Here is a 24,575-nt window from a genome sequence, read left to right as displayed (position 1 = left end):
CAGTTAGTCAGCACTCAAACCCCACCTTTTAAGGTTGCAAAAAGGTACTTTAACGACCTGATAAATGCTGACACAAAGAAATCAATGGTGAGACAATTACAGATTCCTCAGTCTGTGAAACAGATTCTGGTAAATGCTGATCCTGCTACTTACAAATCTGTTTACTCAAATGTTCAACCAACTCACCATAACCAAAATCCATCAACCTCAGTCCCTACCTCTCATTCTACTCGACCTACCCTCAGAACTTATCTCAAATCCTATCTCTCCACTTCACAGACTGCTCAACCTTCTTCTTCAGCACCTACTGTGAAGCCTACATCCTCTAAGCCAAAGAGAACAAAGACTGTTCCTCAAACATCTCAGAAGAAGAGGCGGATTACTTTGAGAGATGACTCAGATTCTGAGGATCAGATTCCCTCTTCAGAACCTGTGGTAGATGAAGCTGAGAAGGCAACTTCTCAGAAGGATTCTGAAATTGGGGGTTCTAGGCTTCTCAAGAGGCTTAGACGAATGACGGTTCCTGAAACTCCCAAGGAATCCAAATCAACAAGGAAGTACAAGAAACAGAGGGCACAAAGGCCAGTTTCAGATGATGAGGAGGAAGCAGCTAAGGAAGGGGATCAGGAATCTCTGATCTCACAAGACAAGGAATTTGCTCCAGTCACTTCTTCTCCATCAACTCCATCTCAGGAACCTGTATCTGACAAGGCTAATTCACCTTCTATGTCTCTTGTTGATTCAGGCACAAGTGCTGACATTGATATTCAGAACCTGGTTGTGCCTGACATACTTTTCTTAGAAGCTCCAACAGCAAATAATCCTTCCACAACGCCTGTTACTGATGCTGTTCAAACTCCTGAGTTATCACTAACACCTTCTCTGCATCAAGATGCTGATGATCAGATTTTAGGTGAGCATCAGGATATGGCTATTGATCAGAACTTAGTATCAAATCAGCAATTAGAGGATGTTGAAGCCTCCATTGCTACTCACACAGTTGTCTTATCAGAAGATACTGATTCTTTAAGTTCTGATGCTGCAAATGTTGGAGATACTGGTGAAGCTGCTACAACTGTAGATGCTGATGAAGCAGGTCCTTCAGGACAAACTCCTCCACTGACTCTTCCTAAGTCTGAACTGCTAAAGGAGTTTGTTATCAGGGATGCACCAGTACCTTGGAGTGAAACTCCTGCAGGTCAGGAGTGGACTAAGGAATGGAACTCAGTTTCATGTGTTCCTAATGCTTTACATCTTGCTGAGCACTTGACTAAAGCTGATGACATGTTACATTCTGATGATTTTAAAACTCAGCTTAGAGTCACTGCATTGAGTACTAAACATCTACAAGGTCTTCATTCCAACACTCATGCAGAGCTACACAAGATTCAGGAGAACTTTATCAAACAGGAACAAGTTTGGAAAATTGATAAGAAAAAGTTCTTCCAACCTACCATTGACAGGGTTGCTTATATTGAGAAAACTCAAGAGAAGCAACAAGCTCAGATTGATCAAATTCTGACAAATCAAGCTTCTCAGCAATCGCAACTTACTGAAATCCAGATCTCAGTGGAACTACTTATCTCTCTTTTATTACCTGCTGATGCCAAAAAGGGGGAGAAGGTAATTAAGTCCAAATGCAAAACCAACAAGTCACTGCAAGGAAAGGATGATGGAAAAGATGACCAAGGAAACTCTGGAATGGGTAGTGGTCATAGTCAAGGTAGAAGGTTTACATCAAGACAAGCTAGTCACAGAACAAGTTCTGATACTGGGAAAAGAATGAGTTCTGCTGCTGGTAAAAGGATAAGTTCTGATGAACTTCTAGATCTTGATGAGGAAATGTCAAGACAGTTATTTCTTCAAGAAAATCCAGGGATGGACTTGGAAAGCTTAAAGGAAGAAGAAGCCAGACTTAAATCAGAGAAAGTCACATCTAAATCTGAAGCTTCTGGTAAAAAGTTACTTCCAAAATCTAAAGGCATTGTGATCAAAGAAAGGATACATACTGAAGAAACTTTGGCTAGATTACAACCACAGATAGATCCAAGATCCAAGGGTAAAGAAAAGGTTGGTGAACCTATCAAGCCTTATGTACCTCCTGAGGAAGAAGAAATTACTGATGGAAAAGATAATCTTGCTCTGACTTCAAGAAAAGTTCTTAAAACAACCTCTGACATGGCTCAAGTTGTCCAGAGTCAAGAAATTGTAAGTTCTGATATTCAGAAGAAGCAAGTAACCTCTGACAGTGCTCAAGTTAACTTGATATCAGAAAATAAATCTAAAACACTCCTACCAGGATTCACTAAAGCAAAACAGACTCAATCTTTGAAGACTACTCCAAGTGGTTTTGAAGCAAGAGTAGTTACTGGAAAGGAAGCTAGAGATAAAACTGGATTGGGAAGTGCTGATGAAAGAAGAGTACACAACACTACCGATGATCCAACTTCCTTGAGTGAACCAGGTATTGGAGCAACTCCTGAGAGATTGAATCAACTAGAATCTGTACAGATGGTTTACCATACCTACTTGAAAGAATACATCATGTTGTATTTCATGACAGATGGTAGGGTTTATCATATAAGACAAAATGCCATTCCATTGAAGTATTTTGAAGAATTGGAGCATGTATTATTCTTACTTCAAGTGGATGACTGAATAACAGAGACTGCTGCAACCTACTTAAAAGAACAGATTCAGAGACAGAAAAGACTTTATTCTGTTAAGTCTGACAGCAGATATGTTCCAAAGTACAGAAATCACAATGGTGATATTGTTGATATGAAGCCTAATACTGCACAGATCAGAACATATCTTGGTATTAAGGGGCTTGAATTCAATCTAGAGTCTGACAAAGCTTATGTCATAAGACTAGATAGGGAGTTGAGAAAAGCAAAGATTAATGATCTCAGAGCTGCAATATTTCAAACTGGTGAAGATACTGCAGAACTTAAAGATGTCAAACGGAGAATGATTGATGAACTCAGATATGCTGAGAAATGTTTGTTGAAGAATTATCTCAGAACAACTCCTGACATCAGAGAGATCAGAAAATGATGAAGCCAAGTCGAAGATCTACAACTGCTTAAATTCTGACATTTATACAGATTGAAGTTGTTATCAGAAGTTGAATTGGTAAAAACTTTAAGGACTGTAAGTTGTAGTTATCTTGTCTATTTCTCATGCATTTGTACTTAATGTTTTTGACATCATCAAATATCTGTTAAACTTGTATATTTTGCTAATTTACAAGTTGGGGGAGATTGTTAGATATATTTGATAATGTCATGGCTAATATGTTTTATGTTTAGATTTCAGATCTTATTTGAACAGAACAAATCAGTACTTAACTGATCAGTACTTATACTGGAAGTCAGAACTTAAGGGATATCAGTACTTATGATTATCAGGAGATAAGCATCAGGAGATAGATATCAGAACTTAAGAGCTTAAGGACGATCAGATAAGGGCAGTAGCTGATTAAAGTTAAGAAGATCAAGATAAACATAAGAAGAGATATGCATGAAGAAGGAATTCCGTGAAGAATGGAATAGAAGATATCTGATTGATATATTTTAGGAAGCAGAATTATATTCCATATCAATTAGCGATTATCTTGTAACTGTGTAGTATATAAACACAGACATAGGGTTTACACTATAAGAGTTATCATAATCGAGAATATTATTTACTATAACCCTAGCAGCTCTCGTGATATTTTGTTCATCACTGAGAGATAACAGTTCCAGATTGTAACAGAGTTTATCGTTTAAATAAAGTTTGTTTTCTGTTACATAAGTTCTTGAAGTTTGATTTGATTGTAATAAACACTGTATTCACCCCCTCTACAGTGAAAGTGTGACCTAACATATGTTCTTGATATTATTTCTGAAAACTAACACTTCGAGGTTGTTCCTTAACATGAGAAATTAAATTTTCATATTTGGATCTAAGACATTTTCTTGGTAAAATCCATGAATATATTGAAACAAAGTTGCTTGTTTGAAATGAGTTATGGGGATTTTGTCCCACGTTGATATTGTAAAAGAAAGATATTGAGTTTTTATAACATCTTGTGTTAGTGTTGTTTACAACTATTAGCATAAGTGGGATGCTTGTGTGGCCTAGTGCTAGTGGGAACTCTTATTTTTTTTCTTTTCTATTATTACAAGTTTAATTATTTATATTGATTATTTAATTATTACTATTAAATATATTGAGTAAGGATTATTTTAATCATACTATGAATATATTTTGTAATATTAATATTAATTAATCAACATATAATATAAATAATAAGTAAAACACATTTTGTTTACTTTTTATGTTTTGTTACTTGAGATATCACATCGAGTAAAATAGAAGAAGACCAACTTGAGATGCCTATATATTGAGAGGTATACTTGAGATAAATATCACAAGTCTCGGTGCCTATCTCGCAAACATATATGAGTTACATAGGTTTTTTATGGGCAAACTGAGGTACGAGTCACCGTTGATCATTGCTGGTTCTGTGGCCAGATTGATCTATTGTTGTTTTATCCTGAAAGCGATATTGCTGCATTCCATCACAGCGTAAGTGAGGGGGTAATAATCTCTTCAAGAACAGTCAAATCCTCTTGAAGGGTTTGGCGACTCAGCTGTTGTGTTCTTCTTATCAGAATTTGGAAAGCGATAAGAGATAAGTTTTGTTTACTTTCTTTGTCAATTACAGTCTTTATAGTTTGTATTGCCTTCATGTTTTGTTTCGTTAGTTCGTTATTTGGTTATTTGCCTAGTTCTTGTTATTATATATATAACTGCCCATTGTTATTGTGTAGTTAGAATTATACCCAACAATCTTGAAGAGATTATGGTTATATATAGTTAATTAGCAAGATGGTTAACGAAACTGGTGATGTTCCTAAAACTGTTGAGACTGGTTCTGGTTTTGGTGGTACTACTACCACTGACTGGACCACGTATCGTTTTCCCCAGCCAATTGATTTATCGGGTATGCCTAATAAATTCATTGGTGGAGCTTCTTTTTCTCGTTGGCATAAAAAGATGAAGCTCTGGTTAACTAGTTAAGGGTCTATCGTTAGTGGTATAGTATGATCCTCCTGGGTTGGGTCAAGAGAAAGCTGAATCTGTTAAGTTTTATGCTTATGGGCTGAGAAGGATGAGGTGGCCAGGGCAGCCATTTTGGCAGCCTTGGAGAACACCTTGTTCGATGTTTATTCATCAGATGCCCATACTGCTAAGGTCTTATGGGATAAGCTGGACCAAACCAATAATACTGATTCTCAAGGACTAGAGAATTATTCTGTGGCTAGGTTCCTTGATTTCAAATTGGTGGATGGAAAATCCATGGCTGAATAGGTTCATGAGTTTGAGATGTTAGTTCATACTTTGGGTGAGTCCGGTATGGTCTTGCCTGAGAAATTTTGAGTGATGTCTGTGACTGAAAAGCTCCCTAAGTCTTGGGAAGAGTTTGCTCTTTCCCTGAAAAGGCAGAAAGGGGGGATCACTTGGACTAACTTGATGTTGGACATCTCTGTGCAGGAGCAGCACACGTCCAAACAAGAACATGCGATGCCTGCGGAATATGAGAGCTCGAAGGTGAATGTAGTGATTGTAGGACAGAAAAGAAAGGTAGTCACTAAGAAGGCTAACACTAAACCTGACAAGAACAAGGCTAAGAAACCAAAGGCGAACAAACCATGTGGGTCTCGTGGACAAGTTGGTCAATTGGAGCAAGGACTATTTAAGTAAGAAAGCTAAGAAAGCTGGAATGGTAGCTCAAGCAAATACTGTGCTTGGACTTGGAACCACGACTGGGCCAGTAGCTAACATTATCATTGGTGGGGTTGTTGCCTCTGGAATCGATGATGGGTATGTTACTTACAACCCTGTACTCCTTTCCACTTATTTGTCACATGAGTGGTTGATTGATACTGGAGCTAATGTACATATTTGTGCTGATATTAGCTTGTTTGTATCATATCACAGAGTCATGGAGTGACAGTGACGATGGGGAATACTAGTGCTGCACAAGTACTTGGAATAAGAAACGTGGACCTGAAGTTTGCTTCTAGGTGGATTCTGTCTCTCACTAGTGTGCATCATGTTCCCTCTATTCGTAGAAATATTATAAGTGGAAGTTGTTTAGTTAAAAACAGCTTTGAACTTTCTTTGAAGTGTTATAAAGTGGTTATTACTCATAATGGTACATTCTTTGGCAAGGGTTATTTGTCTGATGGTTTACTTTTAATAAATGTTGAACCCTTATTGGGCGGTTTTATTAATGATAGTGTTGAACCTTCTATTAATTGTGTAGAATTATCTGATTTGTGGCACTTATGACTTGGTCATTTAAATTTTGGTGCTCTAAAGAATATGATAAATTTAGAGTTGATTCCAAAGCATGCCACTGATAAGAAATCTAAGTGTCAAGTGTGTGTAACTGCTAAAAAAACAAGGAAACATTTTTATAATGTTGTTAAGGATTCAGACTTGTTAGATTTAGTTCATTCCGACATATGTGAATTCGGTGGTGTGTTGACTAAGGATTACTGTAGATATTTCATTACTTTTATAGATAATTATAGTAGATATTGTTATGTTTATTTGCTTAAACATAAGGATGAAGCACTTGATAAATTCATTATGTATAAAAATGAAGCTGAAACACAACTTGGCAAAATACTTAAACGTTTGAGATCTGATAGAGGTGGTGAATATACGAGTACCTTGTTTAATGATTTTTGCACAAGAAATGGAATTTTTATGAGGTTACTCCACCATACAAATCTGAGTCTAATGGGGTGGCCAAGTGAAAGAACATAAATTTTAAAGACATGATTAATAGTATGCTAATTAATTATGGGTTGCCTAAGTACATGTGGGGAGAATCTCTAAATAGAGCTTGCCATATTCTGAATAGAGTCCCTCTGAAACATATGGACAATACACCATATGAATTATGGAGAAAACGTAGGACAAGTTTGAGTTATCTTTGTGTGTGGGGGTGCCTTGCTAAGGTGCTTGTCCCTGAACACAAGAGAAAGAAACTAGGTCCGAAAACTGTTGATTGTATCTTTCTGGGCTATCTTGAAATCACAACTGCTATGAGATTTTTAGTATTAAAATCTGACATAGATGGTATTGTAGCGAATACGATAGTTGAGTTTCGTGATGCAACTTTCTTTGAGGAAGTATTCCCTATGAAGACTGGTATACCTTTGGGTAGTTCTGAGGATGATCCCACTCACACATCGAGTTCTATTCCTGATCATATGGAAAAGATGACAAATGTGGGGTGGATCCTGGTAGTAGCTCTACTCCTAACAAAGTAGAGGAACCTCGAAGGAGTAAGCGTGCAAAGGTAGTCAAGGACTTTGGAAGTGATTTTATCACTTATAATGTCGAGGATGGGCCTTTAACTTTCCGTCAAGCCATGAATTCTTCAGAGTCAAGACATTGGAAATGCGCTGTAAAGAGTGAAATTGACTCAATTGTTTCAAACGGAACATGGGAGTTAGTTGATTTCCCTCCTGGGTGTTCTACTATTGGATGTAAATGGATCTTTAAGAGGAAGCTAAACCCTGATCGCTCAATAGATAAGTACAAGGCCGGGCTAGTTGCTAAAGGCTTTAGGAAAAGGGAAGGCATTGATTATTTGGATACATATTTTCCAATTGCCCAAATGACAACAATCAGAATGCTTATTGTATTGGCTTCTGTACATGGTCTTATCATCCATCAAATGGATGTAATGACAACTTTTCTTCATGGTGACCTTGAAGAAGAGATTTATATGGATCAGCCTGATGGATTTGTTGCTTCTGGTAATGAAAGGAAAGTATGTAGACTAGTCAAGTCCATCTATGACCTTAAACAAGCACCTATAGACTGGCATAAAAAGTTTGATAAAACTGTTTTAGACTTCGAGTTTTTAGTTAATGAAAGTGACAAGTGTGACTACTATAAGGTTAGAGGTAATGATTGTGTGATCGTGTGGTATATGTAGATGATATCTTGTTGTTTGGAACCATTATTGAGATTATTAACGAGACAAAGAGTTTTTTGTGAGATGAAGAATATGGGTGAATCTAGTGTGATTCTTGTGATCAAGTTGACTTGGTCAACTGATCGAATAACCTTGTCACATTCTCATTATATAGAGAAATCTATACTTGAGAAGTATGGTAATTCAAATTATAGAATCGCTAGTACTCCATTCAATCCTAAAGTCGGCCTTACCAAGAATAGTTCAGGTGTTCCTGTGTCTCAGTTAAGGTATTCTCAGATTATTGGTAGTTTGTAATATATTGCTAATGTGACTAGACCAGATATTTCTTATTCAGTGTCTAAGTTAGCTAGATATACAAGCTGTCCGAACAAGACTCATTGGGAGGCACTGAATAGAGTTCTTAGATATATTAAAGGAACTATTTCCCTTGGTTTGCATTACCGGAGATTTCTGGGGTACTCGAGGGGTACAGTGATGCAAACTGGATAGCTAAGAAATCCGGTTCCAATAGAGTGACTGGATATCTGTTTACCCTTGGGGGTACAACAGTGTCCTGGAAGTCTTCTAGGCAAACTTTAATTACTCGGTCTACGTTCGAGGCTGAGTTATGCGCATTGGATGCCACTGGGATGGAGGTTGAATGGTTACATGGACTGATGTCAATGTTACCTGTAGTAAGCAAACCACTTCCTGTCATTTCTGTTTATTGTGATAGCCGTACAACTATCAACAAGATCGAGAGTGTGAACTATAATTCTAAAACAAAGAGACACATCCAAGTTAGACTTAAGTCTATAAGGGGTCTTGTGTCTGATAGGATTATTGCTATAGAGTTCATAGGAACTCAGGATAATATAGCTGATCCTTTGACTAAGGGGCTTGAGCATGCTGTGGTCCTTAAGTCGAGGTTGGGGATGGGACTGATAACCCACCATGGTTCATCTATAGCGGGAACCCAATACACCTGAGAGGAGATCCCTTGAAGTGTATTCAATATGGTAATAACAAGTTGTACTATATATAGATTGATACTTACGTATCTGAGTCTATCCCCGGAAAACCTCAAAAGGTACTGAAACTGCTAGTATAGCAAGAGTATTTAGAACTCTGAATGGGGTCAAGTCGTAAGATAAGATGTTAGCAGTACATCTTTGGAGATTCCCAGCTAAGCGAATGTTATTGTGAGGTCGCAATTATAAGAAAAGGGTTATTCCTCGAAACATTCGATGAACAGGATCAAGACATGACCATTAACGTCTCAAAGTCGTAGATTGGCACCATATCATTTTGACTTGTCATCGTCTGTGGAGTGTGGTTACACCAAACATATAGAGATTCAAGGTGAAACGTTTCATCTATATCCGGTAGCCATCGAAGTAGAGGACTTAGGAGGGTTCAAACACGGGAGGGTACCGACTCTGAAAATCAAGTCATGATAAAATTTGATATGCAATTTAATTATGGATTTGTGGGGGATTGTTAGAAAATGGAAAGTTTGAGGCATATTTTATATATATTCTTGACATGATTTCCGAAAGCTAACACTTGGAGGTTGTTCCTTAACATGAGGACTTAAACTTTCATATTGGATCTAAGACATTTTCTTAGTGGAATCCATGAATATATCGAGACAAAGTTGCTTGTTTTAAATGGGTTATGGGGATTTTGTCCCACATTGATATTGTAAAAGAAAGATATTAAGTTTTTATAGCATCTTGTGTTAATGTTGTTTACAACTACTAGCATAAGTGGAATGCTTGTGTGGCCTAGTGCTAGTGGGAACTCTTATATTTTTCTTTTCCAATTACAACTTTAATTATTTATATTAATTATTTAATTATTAATATTACATATATTGACTAAGGATTATTTTAATCATACTGTGAATATATTTTGTAATAATAATAATAATTAATTAGGATATAATATAAATAATAAGGAAAACCCATTTTGTTTACTTTTTCTGTTTTGTTACTTTAGATACCACATTGAGTAAAATAGAAGAAGAACAACTTGAGATGCCTATATATTGAGAGGTATACTCGAGATAAATATAACACAAGTCTCGGTGCCTACTTCGCAAACATATATAAGTTGCATAGGTTTTTTTCATGGGCAAACTGAGGTGCGAGTCGCCATTGATCATTGCTGGTTCTCTGGCCAGATTGATCTGTTGCTGTTTTATCATGGAAGCGATATTGCTGCATTTCATCATAGCATAAGTGGGGGGCAATAATCTCTTCAAAAATAGTCAAGTCCTCTTGAAGGGTTTGGCGACTCAGCTGTTGTGTTCTTCTTCTTATCAGAATTTGGAAAATGATAAGAGATAAGTTTTTTTTACTTTCTTTGTCAATTACAGTCTTTATAGTTTGTTATTTCCTTCGTATTTTGTTTCGTTAGTTGGTTATTTGCCTTGTTCTTGTTATTATATATATAACTGCCCATTATTTCTGTGTAGTTAGAATTATACCCAACATTCCCTCTATAAGAGTTAGGCAGCTTTAAACTAGCTTTGGTCATATCCCTCGGAATTGTCTATCTGTTAGGGCAGAAATACGGTTCATCTGGCCAATCAACTCAGCAGTCAGATTTTGTAAATCTGTGATGGACCACTTTTCTTCTAGTGCAAACAATGGTGCTAATATACACTACTTTCATATGTATCTTGTAGTTCATGTTAAGTATATTAAATGTTGATCAATATATTAGTTAATGTTATTCTTTTTCTGATACATCCGCCCATGTGAATGGATATATGTTTATAATTGGAACAACTCTTGATATGAATTTGTTGGGTCTCAAAGTAAGCTCGTATCACATGTATGTAGTAGATATCTTACAAGTGATTTCAAGGCTACATTTGTCATTACCTTGCAAGTGATTGCATTACTTTCAAATAAATAAACAAATTAAAGTTAAACTTGGTGTATGATATGAAGCAAACAATCAACAACTCGAAGCCTACATTTGTCATTATCTTAATTGCATTACTTTCAAATAAACTGTAATTGAAGATCAACCAAGTAGTACAATACTAAGGTAAACAAAGATAAGTAAAGTTTATACACAGTTTACTGTCAAAATTCGTAACGCCTACTTTATTATTTAAAACACACAAAATGAAAAAGAAATAATTCTAGGGAGAGGCTGTTTAGGGTATGACCGCTAACCACCACCCATGTGGTCAAGTATAAAACGTGAAAGTGGTGAATGAGGAGAAACTGGAGGTGCTGTTAATGTTGATTCTGACGGAGGAGATAAAGGGGGAGTTTGAGACTCTGTACAAGGGTGATAAGTGGCATTTTATACAGAGTCTTATAATGGCTTAAATTGATGTCTTGAAATCAAGTATTTTGTGTATTTGATGCATTTTTCTAGTGTTTGTGCATTTCAGGGTATTAATTGCATTTCGGGAGAGATTTCATCAAGAATAAGCCTTGGCATGTGTTTGGCATTACAAGTGGGAAGATAGGAGTAGATTGCAGCAAAGATTTGGAGTAAAAGTAGAGCATTTTCCAGAAGGGGTCTGAGCGCCCGCTCAGCTCTGCTGATCGACCGCTCAGGAAGCTGAGCGCCCGCTCAGGAATGCTGAGCGGCCGCTCAGGGACGGAATTTTAGAATAATTATTTTGGACTCCTGATTCTGTTTAACTTCCAACTTCTGAGTTAGCTGGGTTTTATAGGACTCCTATATAAGTAGTTTTCAGAGACGTTTCAAAAAGGTTGGATCGTAGTATTAATCAAGGAGCGAGGAGATAAGGAAGAAGACCGTTTTAGCACACTGCAACGAAAAGGAAGCATATTTTCTTGTGATTCTTTATTTCGTTGTAACGTTGGATGCTAGTTTCCTTTACTTTGAACCTATTTACTCTTGTGACATACTCTGGTTTAATATAAGTAGTTTTAGTTATTATTCTCGTGTGTTATTATCATGCTTTCATATGAACCCATGATGGCGATGAGTGCTATCATGGGCTAATCGTGATCATGGGGTCGTAACGGATTTACTATGGAATTCTTTAGTTAGTTGTTTAATACCTTAGTGTGTGATGATTATATGATACCTAGTATTTGTTGTACTTATTCGTCTTATGTGCGTCACGAACATATAAGACAGGGTGTTAATCTCTTGTGAAGCGACAGTGGATCTTGAGATTTAGAACTTGCCATGCTAGCATAGGTTCATGTACGAGTATGCATGATCAGTGGGTAACTCTAACCGTTTTACTTGCCCTATGTAATCAAAAGGAATAACTTGTGCTTAAATCGTTATGTTGTCAAATTCTGTAGACATATAGGGTCTCAACATAATTGATGACTATTCAACTTCTATCTTAATTGTGGATGCTTGATAGAATGGTATTAGTACAATGAAAGTTGGCTTTTATCAGTTTCGTGTTGTTCGATTAATATCATCACTGTTGCATGCTAAGGGTAATAACAATGACTATTGAAGGAAGTAGTAATGAAGTTATGATCTCATGTGTGTTTTAATATTGTTAATTCAAGTGTTAATTAAGTGCTTAATTCTCGTAGTTAATTATAGTTAATAATTAGTTAATCAATCTCAGTGTTATTGTCTTAACATTGAGAAGTAATCATACATTGGTGAGTGAGTGTTAATTGAACATAATTGGTCTGAGTCTCTGTGGGAACGAACTAGAAAGTATTCTATATTACTTGCGAACGCGTATACTTGCGTGTATTATTAGCGCGTGTTTTCGCCCTAAGTGATTAAGACGTGTTACTTATTGTTTCCGATTGTGTTTTAGGTACTTTAGCGAGCGTTTATGCAAACACGTTCTCGTACTCGCAAGAGGACTTTAGATACGGTTGAGGAGACAGATGAAGTTCTTGATATTCCGGAAAAGATAGATTTTGAAGATTCGGATTCAGGAAGTGAGCAGAAAGAGCCAGTAATTATGGGTGATCGTATAGTTCTGGCAAATCCAGCTCTTATGGATTTTTCTCGGCCTAAAATTGATGACATTCAGTCTAGCATCATGCACCCGTCTATTGAGGTCAATAACTTTGAAATCAAGTCGGGCACTATTCAGATGGTGCAGAATCTGTTCATTTCGGAGGTGCTGCAACTGAAGACCCCAACATGCACATAAGGAATTTTGTCGAGATCTGTAGTACTTTCAAATATAATGGTGTGACTGATGAGGCTATCAAGCTGAGGCTTTTCCTATTCTCACTGAGGGATAAAGCTAAGGACCGGTTACATTCTGAACCAGCTGGGTCCATCACTACTTGGCAAGATCTTGCGCAAAAGTTTCTGGTGAAGTTCTATCCAATGGCGAAGACTGCGGCTATGAGGATTGCTCTTACTCAGTTTGCGCAGCAACCTACAGAATCTATGTGCGAAGCTTGGGAGTGCTATAAGGAGATGTTGAGAAAGTGTCTACATCATGGAATGCCTGATTGGATGGTGATCACTGGTTTCTATAATGGTTTGGGGGCCCAATCTCGGCCCATGCTCGATGCAGCAGCTGGAGGCGCCTTGTGAGCTAAAAGCTATACTGAGGCTTATAATCTTATTGAGACTATGGCTACAAATGAGCATCAAAACCCAACTCAAAAGATGATTCCTGGGAAGGTAGCATGTATTCTGGAAGTTGATGCAGCTATTGCAGCGCAGCTCCAAGCGCTGTCTATGAAGGTCGATTCTCTAGCCACCAATGGAGTCAATCAGATAGCTATGGTCTGTGAGCTTGGTGCAGGTTCTCATGCTACGGATCAGTGTTCTCTTGTTAATGAATCTGTTCAGTATATGAATAATTATCAGTGACCGCAGCAGCCTGTACCAGCTACTTATCATCCTAATAACATAAATCATCCAAATTTCAGCTGGAGTAATAATCAGAATGCTATTCAACAACCATATCAGCAAGGCATAAGTAAACAGTTCAATCCACCTGGATTTCAGCAACCACATCATTATGCTCAAAGGCAATCATATCCTCAACAAGGAGGTGCAGCTCCACCCTCTAGTGCTGATTTTGAGGAACTTAAGTTGTTGTACAAAAGTCAGGCAGTTCCTATCAAGACCTTGGAAAATCAAATCGGTCAAATAGCCAATGCAGTGCTCAATCATCAACTTGGCACACTTCCCAGTGATACTGAAGTGCCAGGCAGGAAGGAAGCTAAAGAGCAAGTCAAGGCTATTACCTTAAGGTCTGGAAAAGTTGTTGATGCTAAAAAAGCAAAAGAAGGAGAAGCTGAAGTTGGTGATGAAGAAGCTAAACAAAAGAAGAAAGCGGTGGAACCAAGGAAGACCACTGTTGAACACACTCTGCCTGAGGGTAATACAGGGGAGAAACAGCTTTATCCTCCACCACCTTTCCTTAAGAGATTGCAACAACAAAAGCTGGATAAGCAGTTCGGTAAGTTTCTGGAGGTGTTCAAGAAACTTCACATCAATATACCTTTCGCTGAGGCTCTGGAGCAAATGCCTAGTTATGCAAAATTTATGAAGAGTATTCTTTCAAGGAAGGTAAAACTAGATGAAATTGAGACCGTTGCTCTAACGGAAGAATGCAGCGTTGTGCTGCAGCAAAAGTTGCCTCCAAAGCTTAAAGATCCAGGTAGCTTCACCATTCCCTGCACCATTGGCAAGTTGTCTTTTGACAAGTGCCTATGTGATTTGGGAGCAAGCATCAATCTGATGCCGTTGTCGATCTTTAAAAAGTTGAACTTGCCTGATCCAAAGCCCACCTACATGTCACTACATTTGGCTGATCGTTCTATTACATACCCACGAGGCATAGTGGAGGATGTGCTAGTAAAGGTGGATAAGCTCTTCTTTCTTGCAGACTTTGTTATTCTGGATTTCGAGGAAGATAAGAAGATTCCCATAATCTTGGGGAGACCTTTCTTGGCTACAGGCCGTACCTTGATAGATGTGCAGAAAGGTGAACTTACTATGAGGGTGCAGGATCAGGATGTGACATTCAATGTATTCAAAGCGATGAAATTCCCTACAGAAGATGAGGAGTGCTTAAAGGTGGGTTTGATTGATTCTGTGGTTACTTCAGAACTTGATCATATGCTAATGACTGTTGCATTAGAGAAGGCTTTAGTGGGGGATTTTGACAGTGAGGATGAGGATGGCAATGAGCAACTACAATATCTAAATGCTTCTCCTTAGAGGCGAAAGCTAGACATGCCATTTGAATCTCTTGGTACTTCTGACCTCAAAAATGCTGAAGGAAAGCTCAAACCATCAATTGAGGAAGCACCTACCTTGGAGCTTAAACCATTGCCTGAACACCTGAGGTATGCTTTTTTAGGTGATGCATCTACTTTACCTGTTATTATTGCATCTGACCTTTCAGGTAGTGAGGAGGACACGCTTTTGAGGATCTTGAGAGAATTCAAATTGGCTATCGGATGGACTATAGCAGACATCAAGGGGATCAGCCCTTCGTACTACATGCATAAAATTCTGCTAGAGGAGGGTAGTAAGCCGACTGTTGAGCAACAGCGCAGACTTAATCCTATCATAAAAGAAGTGGTGAAGAAAGAAATTCTGAAATGGCTGGATGCAGGAATCATTTATCCTATTTCTGACAGTTCTTGGGTGAGCCCCGTGCAATGTGTACCTAAGAAATGAGGTATTACTGTGGTAGCAAATGAGAAAAACGGGCTCATCCCCACTCGAACAGTCACAGGATGGAGAGTATGCATGGACTACAGAAAGTTGAACAAGGCCACGAGAAATAATCACTTCCCTCTTCCATTTATTGATCAAATGCTTGACAGGTTGGCCGGTCATGAGTATTATTGTCTTCTGGATGGTTATTCGGGGTATAATCAGATATGTATTGCACCAGAGGATCAAGAAAAGACTACCTTCACTTGTCCATTTGGCACGTTTGCTTTTCGCAGAGTTTTGTTTGGCTTATATGGTGCATCGGTCACTTTTCAGAGATGTACGATGGCTATATTCTCTGATATGATTGGAAATAATGTCGAGGTGTTCATGGACGACTTCTCCGTCTTTGGACATTCGTATGATGAATGTTTGAATAATCTTCATGCGGTGCTCAAAAGGTGTGTGGAAACTAATTTGGTGCTCAATTGGGAAAAATGTCACTTTATGGTGCGTGAAGGCATTATTCTTGGGCATAAGGTCTCTAGCAAGGGTCTTGAGGTGGACAAAGCCAATGTGGGAGTCATTGAAAATCTTCCGCCACCTAATTCTGTGAAAGGAATCCGTAGTTTTCTTGGTCATGCGGGTTTTTATCGGCGTTCCATCAAGGACTTTTCGAAGATATCTAAGCCGTTGTGCAACTTGCTTAAGAAGGATGTGCCTTTCAAATTTGATGATGAATGCTTGACGGCATTCGAGACTCTCAAGAAGAGTTTGATAACTGTACCATTTATTATAGCACCTGATTGGACAGGGCCTTTTGAGATGATGTGTGATGCGAGTGATTATGCGGTGGGCGCAGTTCTTGGGAAGCGCAAGAATAATCTCTTTCATGTGGTCTACTATGCTAGCAAGACCTTAAACGGAGCTCAAATGAACTACACCACTACTGAGAAGGAGCTTTTGGCTATAGTCTTTGGTTTCAAAAAATTTTGATCTTATTTGCTTGGGACAAGGGTGACAGTGTTCACTGATCATGCGGCAATTCGCTATTTGGTTTCCAAGAAGGATTCGAAGCCTAGACTCATTCGTTGGGTGCTCTTGCTACAAGAATTTGAGTTAGAGATCAAGGATCGAAAAGGTACTGAGAATCAAGTAGCTGACCATTTCTCTAGATTGGAGAATCCCGAGTCTACTTCACATGATAAGACATTGATCAACGAATCTTTTCCGGATGAGCAGTTGTTCACAGTTCAGGAGGAAGAGCCATGGTTCGCAGATATTGTGAATTATCTTGTCAGCAATATAATGCATCCTAATTTGAACACAGCTCAAAAAAAGAAGTTTCTGCATGAGGTGAAGTGGTCTATGTGGGATGAACCGTATTTATTTAGACAGGGAGCTGACCAGATCATCAGGAGATGTATCCCATTTTGTGAGACGGAGGGGATATTACGAGACTGCCACTCCACAGTTTATGGTGGACATTATGGTGGTGAGAAGACGACAGCTCATATTCTGCAAGTAGGTTTTTTCTGGCCTACTTTGTTTAAGGATGCTCATCAGTTCGTTTTACGGTGTGATCGTTGCCAAAGAGTGGGAAATCTTACGAGAAAATATGAGATGTCGTTAAATATGATGCTTGAAGTCGAGGTCTTTGATGTTTGGGGAATCGATTTCATGGGGCCATTTGTCTTGTCCTGCAATAATCAGTATATCTTGCTGGCAGTCGATGATGTCTCAAAATGGGTAGAAGTCAAAGCTCTACCGACGAATGATGCAAAGGTGGTGTTGAATTTTCTTCATAAGCAGATTTTCACAAGGTTTGGAATGCCACGAGTAATTATAAGTGACGAAGGGTCGCATTTCTGCAACTGTAAGTTCACTTCTATGATGCAGCGCTACAATGTGAATCATCGTGTTGCCATTGCCTATCATCCGCAAATGAATGGTCAAGCAGAAGTGTTTAATAGAGAGATAAAGTGCATTTTAGAGAAGGTTGTTTGTCCGTCAAGGAAGGATTGGTCTTTAAAGATCGATGAAGCTGTTTGGGCTTACAGAACAACATATAAGACTCCACTTGGGATGCCCCCGTTTCATCTTGTGTATGGTAAGGGATGTCATTTACCTGCGGAGCTTGAGCATAAGGCCTATTGGGCGTTGAAGAAGTAGAACCTGGATCTAGATACAGCTGGAAAGAAGCGAATGCTTCAGCTAAATGAACTTGATAAATTTCGACTCCAAGCGTATGAGAACAACAAAATGTACAAGGAAAAAGTGAAAAGGTGGCATGATATGAAGTTATATCCTAAGTCATTTGTGCCGGGGCAGCAAGTTCTTTTATTCAACTCTCGTCTTCGACTTTTTCCTGGAAAGTTGAAATCAAGGTGGTCTGGACCTTTTATTGTCAAAACTGTGTTTCCACATGGAGCGGTGGAGATTTTTGAGAATGATCCGGACCAAGTATTCAAGGTTAATGGTCAGCGTTTGAAGCATTACTATGGGGAAACGGCAAATCGGGAAGTGGTTAGTGCCGTTTTATTGTCAACTTGATTAAGGTACACTACGTCAAGCTAATGACGAAAAAGAAGCGCTTCTTGGTAGGCAACCCATGATTTGTTGTTACAGGAACCCTTAGAAGTTAGTAACCTATCCAAAAAAAAAAAAAAAAAACAGGGCAAGGAATTTTTTTTTCCAGAAGACCCCTGAGCGCCCGCTTTGCTGAGTGACCGCTCAGGGCCCGACTGAAAGAATTTTTTTAAGTCTTATAAAAATCCAAAAAAAAACCGAAAAATCCAAAAATAAAACACATCCCCATTACCCACGAATTATCTTCCCATTACCCACGATTTTAACCCTCAAACCCACTCCTAATCAAACTATACCCTAATCTCTGCCCTATATATACATACAACTATTACATATACTCCCCCATACACTTTCAAACCTTAAACTCTCTCCTATATTAAAAAAAAACACAAATCTTAAACAATTTTTCTCAGTTTCGATGGCACCCAAGAGATCCGGGACTATTGATAACAACAACATTGTTTTTACTGCTGATTCTTCGAGGGGTACTACTGCGAGGCCTTGTTTGTTTGATAGGGCTGCTGAGGAGGAGTATACTAGGCTTTTGTTAAGCCGATTTTGAAGGAGAGGGGATTCTTACCATCGGGGAGGGATGGTGAGTTGTTGCCAATGATTGCTGAGAAGGGTTGGATTGCTTTTTGTGAGTCACCTGAGGCAGTTCCGATGAGCGTTGTTCACGAGTTCTATGTGAACGCGAAGGCTGAAAAGAATGGGTTTTCTGTTGTGTGGGGGATGACGGTGGATTATCACCCTGAGGCGATTTACCGTGTGATTGGGCAGCGACAGAGGAAGCCCACGAAGGAGAATTGGAATGAGAAGACTGCTGAGGATTTTGACTTGGATTTGATTTGTGCTACTCTCTGTAGACCGGGCACAGTTTGGACCTTCAAGACTGGAACTAACGAGTATCGCCATTTTTCGGCGATTGCGATGAATAGGTATGCCCGTGCATGTAATGCTTTTATTTGCGCTAACATTCTGCCTACTTCACATGCACATGAGGTCACAGTTGAGCGAGCACAATTGTTATGGGGTATTTTGAATGAGGAGTACTATGTGGACCTTGGTGAGTTCATCTACCAAGGAATTCTGAAGTTTTTGAGGGGAGCTAAGCACATGAACATCCCTTATGCATCCACGGTTACAAAGCTTTGCTGAGCAATGGGAGTTCAGTGGCCGTCTCACGAGCAGTTGCAGCTGCCGGCCGCTCCTATTGACTCTGGGACTCTGAATGCGATGCAGGATTGGACTGGTGGAGAGCCCGAGGAGCATGGGCTGGGTTATCATCATCCAGGAGGGCGTTCAGCACGCAGTGCTACCATGGCGAGACCAGGGCGTGATGTGGTTGGTTCTTCTAGAGCTCAGGAGGGTAGTGGGATGGCTGATGCCCAGTATAGGAGGCTGTCGAGGAGGATGGATGCTATGTACGAGACGTAGAGCAGGTTTGCTCAAGAGCTCACCCTTGCGCTTGGGACTGCTTTTAGAGGCCTTGGAGCTGACATCCAGTGGCCAGTTTTTTGTGAGGACTCTGCATATCCACATCCTGATACTCCACCCTCTGAGGGTGGTGATGATGATGATGATCTCTCCGAGTAGGTATACCCTGTGTTCCTTTCTACTACCTTCACTGGGGATAGTGAAGATTTTAAGTTTGGGGGTGGTAGTTAAGGAATATTTTGTGTGTGTGTCATATAGTTGCATATTCATGATAGTTTAGTTCATATAATTGCATATTTTTGCCATTTAGTTTTTTTTTATTTATAGCTTTATTTATCATGTCATACAGCTCATGCATTTACCATGATCCCTTTTGTGTTACTTTGCCAATTGATTTGTGATGTTGATGCGAGTGTAGTGATAGCGTTAAAGTGATATTGTGTCTTGTAGGTTGACATGCATGCTAGAAACACTTGTAATTTCACTAAGTCTTAGAGAATGCTTAAGGACTAGATGGTTGTTATGGTTTGATGGTTTTCAAGGTTAATCTATTGATTATGCTTAGAATTTATAACAGGTTTTTAGTGATAAAAGGCATGAAAGGAAAAATTGGAGTAAAAAGTGGAATTCATTGCTAATTGTGGCTAGACGTCAAATGGCTATTAGCTGGCTCGTATTTTTATGCGAGTAGTCTAGGGTTGAGGAAGATGGAGCGAAACACACTTGCACAGAAATTTTGAAAAAAAAAGAGAAAAAAATTTGGAGCAGAAGCAGAAAAGAAACGCACTTGCAAGTGGGAAGATAGGAGTAGATTGCAGCAAAGATTTGGAGCAGAAGCAGAGCATTTTCCAGAAGGGGTCTGAGCGCCCGCTCAGCTCTGCTGAGCGACCGCTCAGGAAGCTGAGAGCCCGCTCAAGAATGCTGAGCGGCCGCTCAGGGACGGAATTTTAGAATAATTATTTTGGACTCCTGATTCTGTTTAACTTCCAACTTCTGAGTTACCTGGGTTTTATGGGACTCCTATATAAGTAGTTTTCAGAGATGTTTCACAAAGGTTGGATCGTAGTATTAATCAAAGAGCGAGGAGATAAGGAAGAAGACCGTTTTAGCACACCGCATCGAAGAGGAAGCATATTTTCTTGTGATTCTTTATTTCGTTTTAACGTTGGATGCTAGTTTCATTTACTTTGAACCTATTTACTCTTGTGACGTACTCTGGTTTAATATAAGTAGTTTTAGTTATTATTCTCGTGTGTTATTATCATGATTTCATATGAACCCATGATGACGATGAGTGCTATCATGGGCTAATCGTGATCATGGGGTCGTAACGGATTTACTATGGAATTCTTTAAATAGTTGTTTAATACCTTAGTATGTGATGATTGTATGATACCTAGTATTGGTTGTGCTTATTCGTCTTATGTGCATCGCGAACATATAAGATAGGGTGTTAATCTCTTGTGAAGCGACGGTGGATCTTGAGATTTAGAACTTGCCATGCTAGCATAGGTTCATGTACGAGTATGCATGATTAGTGGGTAACTCTAACCATTTTACTTGCCCTATGTAATCAAAAGGAATAACTTGTGCTTTAATCGTTATGTTGTCAAATTCTGTAGACATATAGGGTCTCAACATAATTGATGACTATTCAACTTCTATCTTAATTGTGGATGCTTGATAGAATGGTATTAGTACAATGAAAGTTGGCTTTTATCAATTTCGTGTTGTTCGATTAATATCATCACTGTTGCATGCTAAGGGTAATAACAATGACTATTGAAGGAAGTAGTAATGAAGTTGTGATCTCATGTGTGTTTTAATATTGTTAATTCAAGTGTTAATTAAGTGCTTAATTCTCGTAGTTAATTGTAGTTAATAATTAGTTAATCAATCTAAGTTTTATTGTCTTAACATTGAGAAGTAATCATACATTGGTGAGTGAGTGTTAATTGAACATAATTGGTCTGAGTCTATATGGTAACGAACTAGAAAGTATTCTATATTACTTGCGAACGCGTATAGTTGTGTGTATTATTAGCGCGTATTTTCGCCCTAACAAAGGGTATCTGGTGCCTCCTCCTTTTCTACAGCATCCAGTAGTTGTGACTACATTATATCTGTTTCCTCCTTTTACCTCTACTTTTGTGATCATAAGGATCAATACTATTTGTGTTAATCGCATCTGTTTAACCATTATATGTTCTATATCAAAATCCAAATCTTTGGTGCGGTGAGGCTAATTGGAGAACTGGCATCTATTTATAGTAGAGTACATATACTAGACTATTCTTACATATTTATACTCCCTCCATCCCATTTTATTTGTCACGTAAAGTCAAATTGACCAATTTTTGACCAAAGATTAAATATTAATCTTATATCAAATTAAATATTAATCTTATATTATTTCAAAAAACTAAAAATTATATATTAAAGTAGATTAAATCTATTTTCCGATGATGTAATTTTTTTATTTTGTTTATTTATAAAATATTAATAAATTTTAATCAAACTTTAGTTAATTTGGCTGGGCCAAAGTCAAATGCGAGGGATGAAAGAAGTATTAGCTAAACATATGGGATCAAATATGTCGAAAAGTCGACAACCATTTTTGTCATTCAGTTGCATATTTGCATGATAGTTTGAATGAGGCCCCGGATCCTGTCAAATTAATACTCAGATAAACAAGTATAATCCTGAAAGATCCACATTTCACTCTCAATTCTATTAAGGAGGAAACTCCTAATGGATAGGTTAGGTCAAGAGTCAATGATGTAAATAGCTAAAATAGGCAAGGTCATATAAATATTAAGTGTTCAAGTTTTGGAGGGAAAAGTTGTTACATTCATTGTTAGTCTTGTATATATAGAGAGGCTATAAATAGTTTATAATTAATTGAATTAAATGTAAATTTCAACATATATATATATATATATATATCTCACTCTCTATATCAATCTTCATCTCTACTTTCTCAATTATAGGCAATCTTTGCTCTCTGTAATTTCTACATGGTATCAGAGCTTCCGCAACTTTATACCTGATATCTTCATCTTGATTTCCTTGATTTGTTCAGATTCACAAATTATACTTCTTCATTGTTATCAATTGTTCATAATCAATTGTTGAAAAGATTGATTGAGACAGTATTTCAAACACCTTGATGTCAACAAATCACACAACAACAAATCAATCAAATATGCATAATGATGCAACACGAGATGCACAAACTGGTGCAAATCACTCAGACACACAAACCACTACAAATCTCTCAGACTTTGATGATGATTTCAATACGATCAATCTTGAATCGAATCACCCGCTGTATCTGTAAAGCATAATATAACATGTAATCGAGAAATTATAACTCAACATGAAAATAAAAACAGATAAACAATATTAAACTGTGAAGCACGGGAACCCTAAAGATGAAGACATGATACATACAAAGAATCAAAAGATGCAAATGACTCTCTAAGTCCACACTCAGGTCATGGGAAAAAGTTCATTGACATGTTCAAGCCTCCATAAAGAATAAGACATCAAAGGACTTCCAGTATCAGTTACATAGTTTGATTTGAAGTATTAAAGATCAAGGGTTCAGTGTTTGAAGCAATGAATAGTCAACCAAGATGTATCTGTTAGGGAGAAAACACGCGCTAATATTCAAGCAAGTATACGCATTTGCAAGTAGTACAAGATATAAATCAGATTCGTTCCCACAGAGACTGGTTTAGGTTAAGTTCAATTTATGCACCTACGCAATAATGTATGGTTATCGCTCAATGCTAAGACAAATAACAAATTGGGTTTTTATTAAACTAAGAGATTATACTAAATAACATTAACTAAGAGAATTGAGGTTGAATTACTATATATGACAAACATGGGATTCTAACTTCATTACTACTTCATTCAATAGCCTTATTGTTCTTAACCTTAGCATGTGATGGTGATGACACTAATCAGATAACACGAAACTGATAAACGCCAACTTTCGTTGCACGGGTACCATTCTACCAGACATCCACAAAAGAGATAGAAGCTGAATAGGCACCAATTATATTGAGACCCTATATGTCTATAGAATTTGACAACATAACGGTTTAAGCACAAGTTATCTATCTTGATTAGATAGGGCAAGTAAAACGGTTAGAGTTACCTACGAACCATGCATACACATACATGAACCTATGCTAGCATGGCAAGTTCTAAAGCTCTATATTCACTGTCGCTTCAATAGAGATTAACACACTATCTTATATGTTAGCTACACACATAAGACGAATAAGCACAACCAATACTAGGATATCAATCAATCACCACACACCAAGATATCAAAACAAATTAATTATTGAAATCCATAAGTAAATCCGCTAGAACCCCATGACAACGATTAGCCCATAATCGAACTCATCGTCACCATGGGTTCCAATGAAAGCATGGCATAAAACAAGGTCTTAATAAACTGAATAATAATTAAAGTACGAATAAACGAGTTCTAGGTTCAATAAGAACGAAAACGAGCATCCAAATTTACAACTAATTCAAAGAATTATAAGTTGAAAACAAGATCTTCTTTTTTGGAGTTGTTCTGTGCTTCTAGGTCTTCTCCTTGGTATCCCAATCTTCTCGGATGATGAAAACCCTTTTTTAAGTAAATATACGCCCCTAGTGGACCTGGACCCTTAAAATCGTCAAATTCCACTCAAAAAAGTTTTTTTCAGCGAAATCAGCGATCAGCCGCGCCTTGGGCGGCCGCTCAGCTCTCCGGGCGGGCGCTCAGCTCTCCGGGCGGACGCCTAGAGCCTGTTTGGAAAATTTTCTGATGAATCTTGTTTTGGCCATAACTTGCGTTCTACTCGTCAGAATTAGGCGATTCAACTGTCCACGCGAAGCTAACGAGATTCTCTACAACTTGACAATGGACTTG

At 38.2% G+C, this 24,575-nt stretch overlaps 1 non-coding gene across 1 annotated transcript; it reads right to left on the bottom strand.

Moving 5' to 3' along the window:
• Positions 1–13,327: 13,327 nt before the first annotated feature.
• On the bottom strand, positions 13,328–13,434 carry LOC141681877 (small nucleolar RNA R71). Its single transcript, XR_012559297.1, has one exon. It is a non-coding gene; the product is annotated as a small nucleolar RNA R71 (small nucleolar RNA).
• Between the last annotated feature and the right edge of the window lie 11,141 nt (positions 13,435–24,575).

This window comes from Apium graveolens, chromosome 8 (genome assembly GCF_009905375.1).
Source record: "Apium graveolens cultivar Ventura chromosome 8, ASM990537v1, whole genome shotgun sequence".
In the NCBI taxonomy this organism is placed as follows: Eukaryota; Viridiplantae; Streptophyta; class Magnoliopsida; order Apiales; family Apiaceae; genus Apium; species Apium graveolens.
Note: the sequence above shows the minus strand (reverse complement) of the source record. Positions and strands in the feature narration are given on the sequence as shown.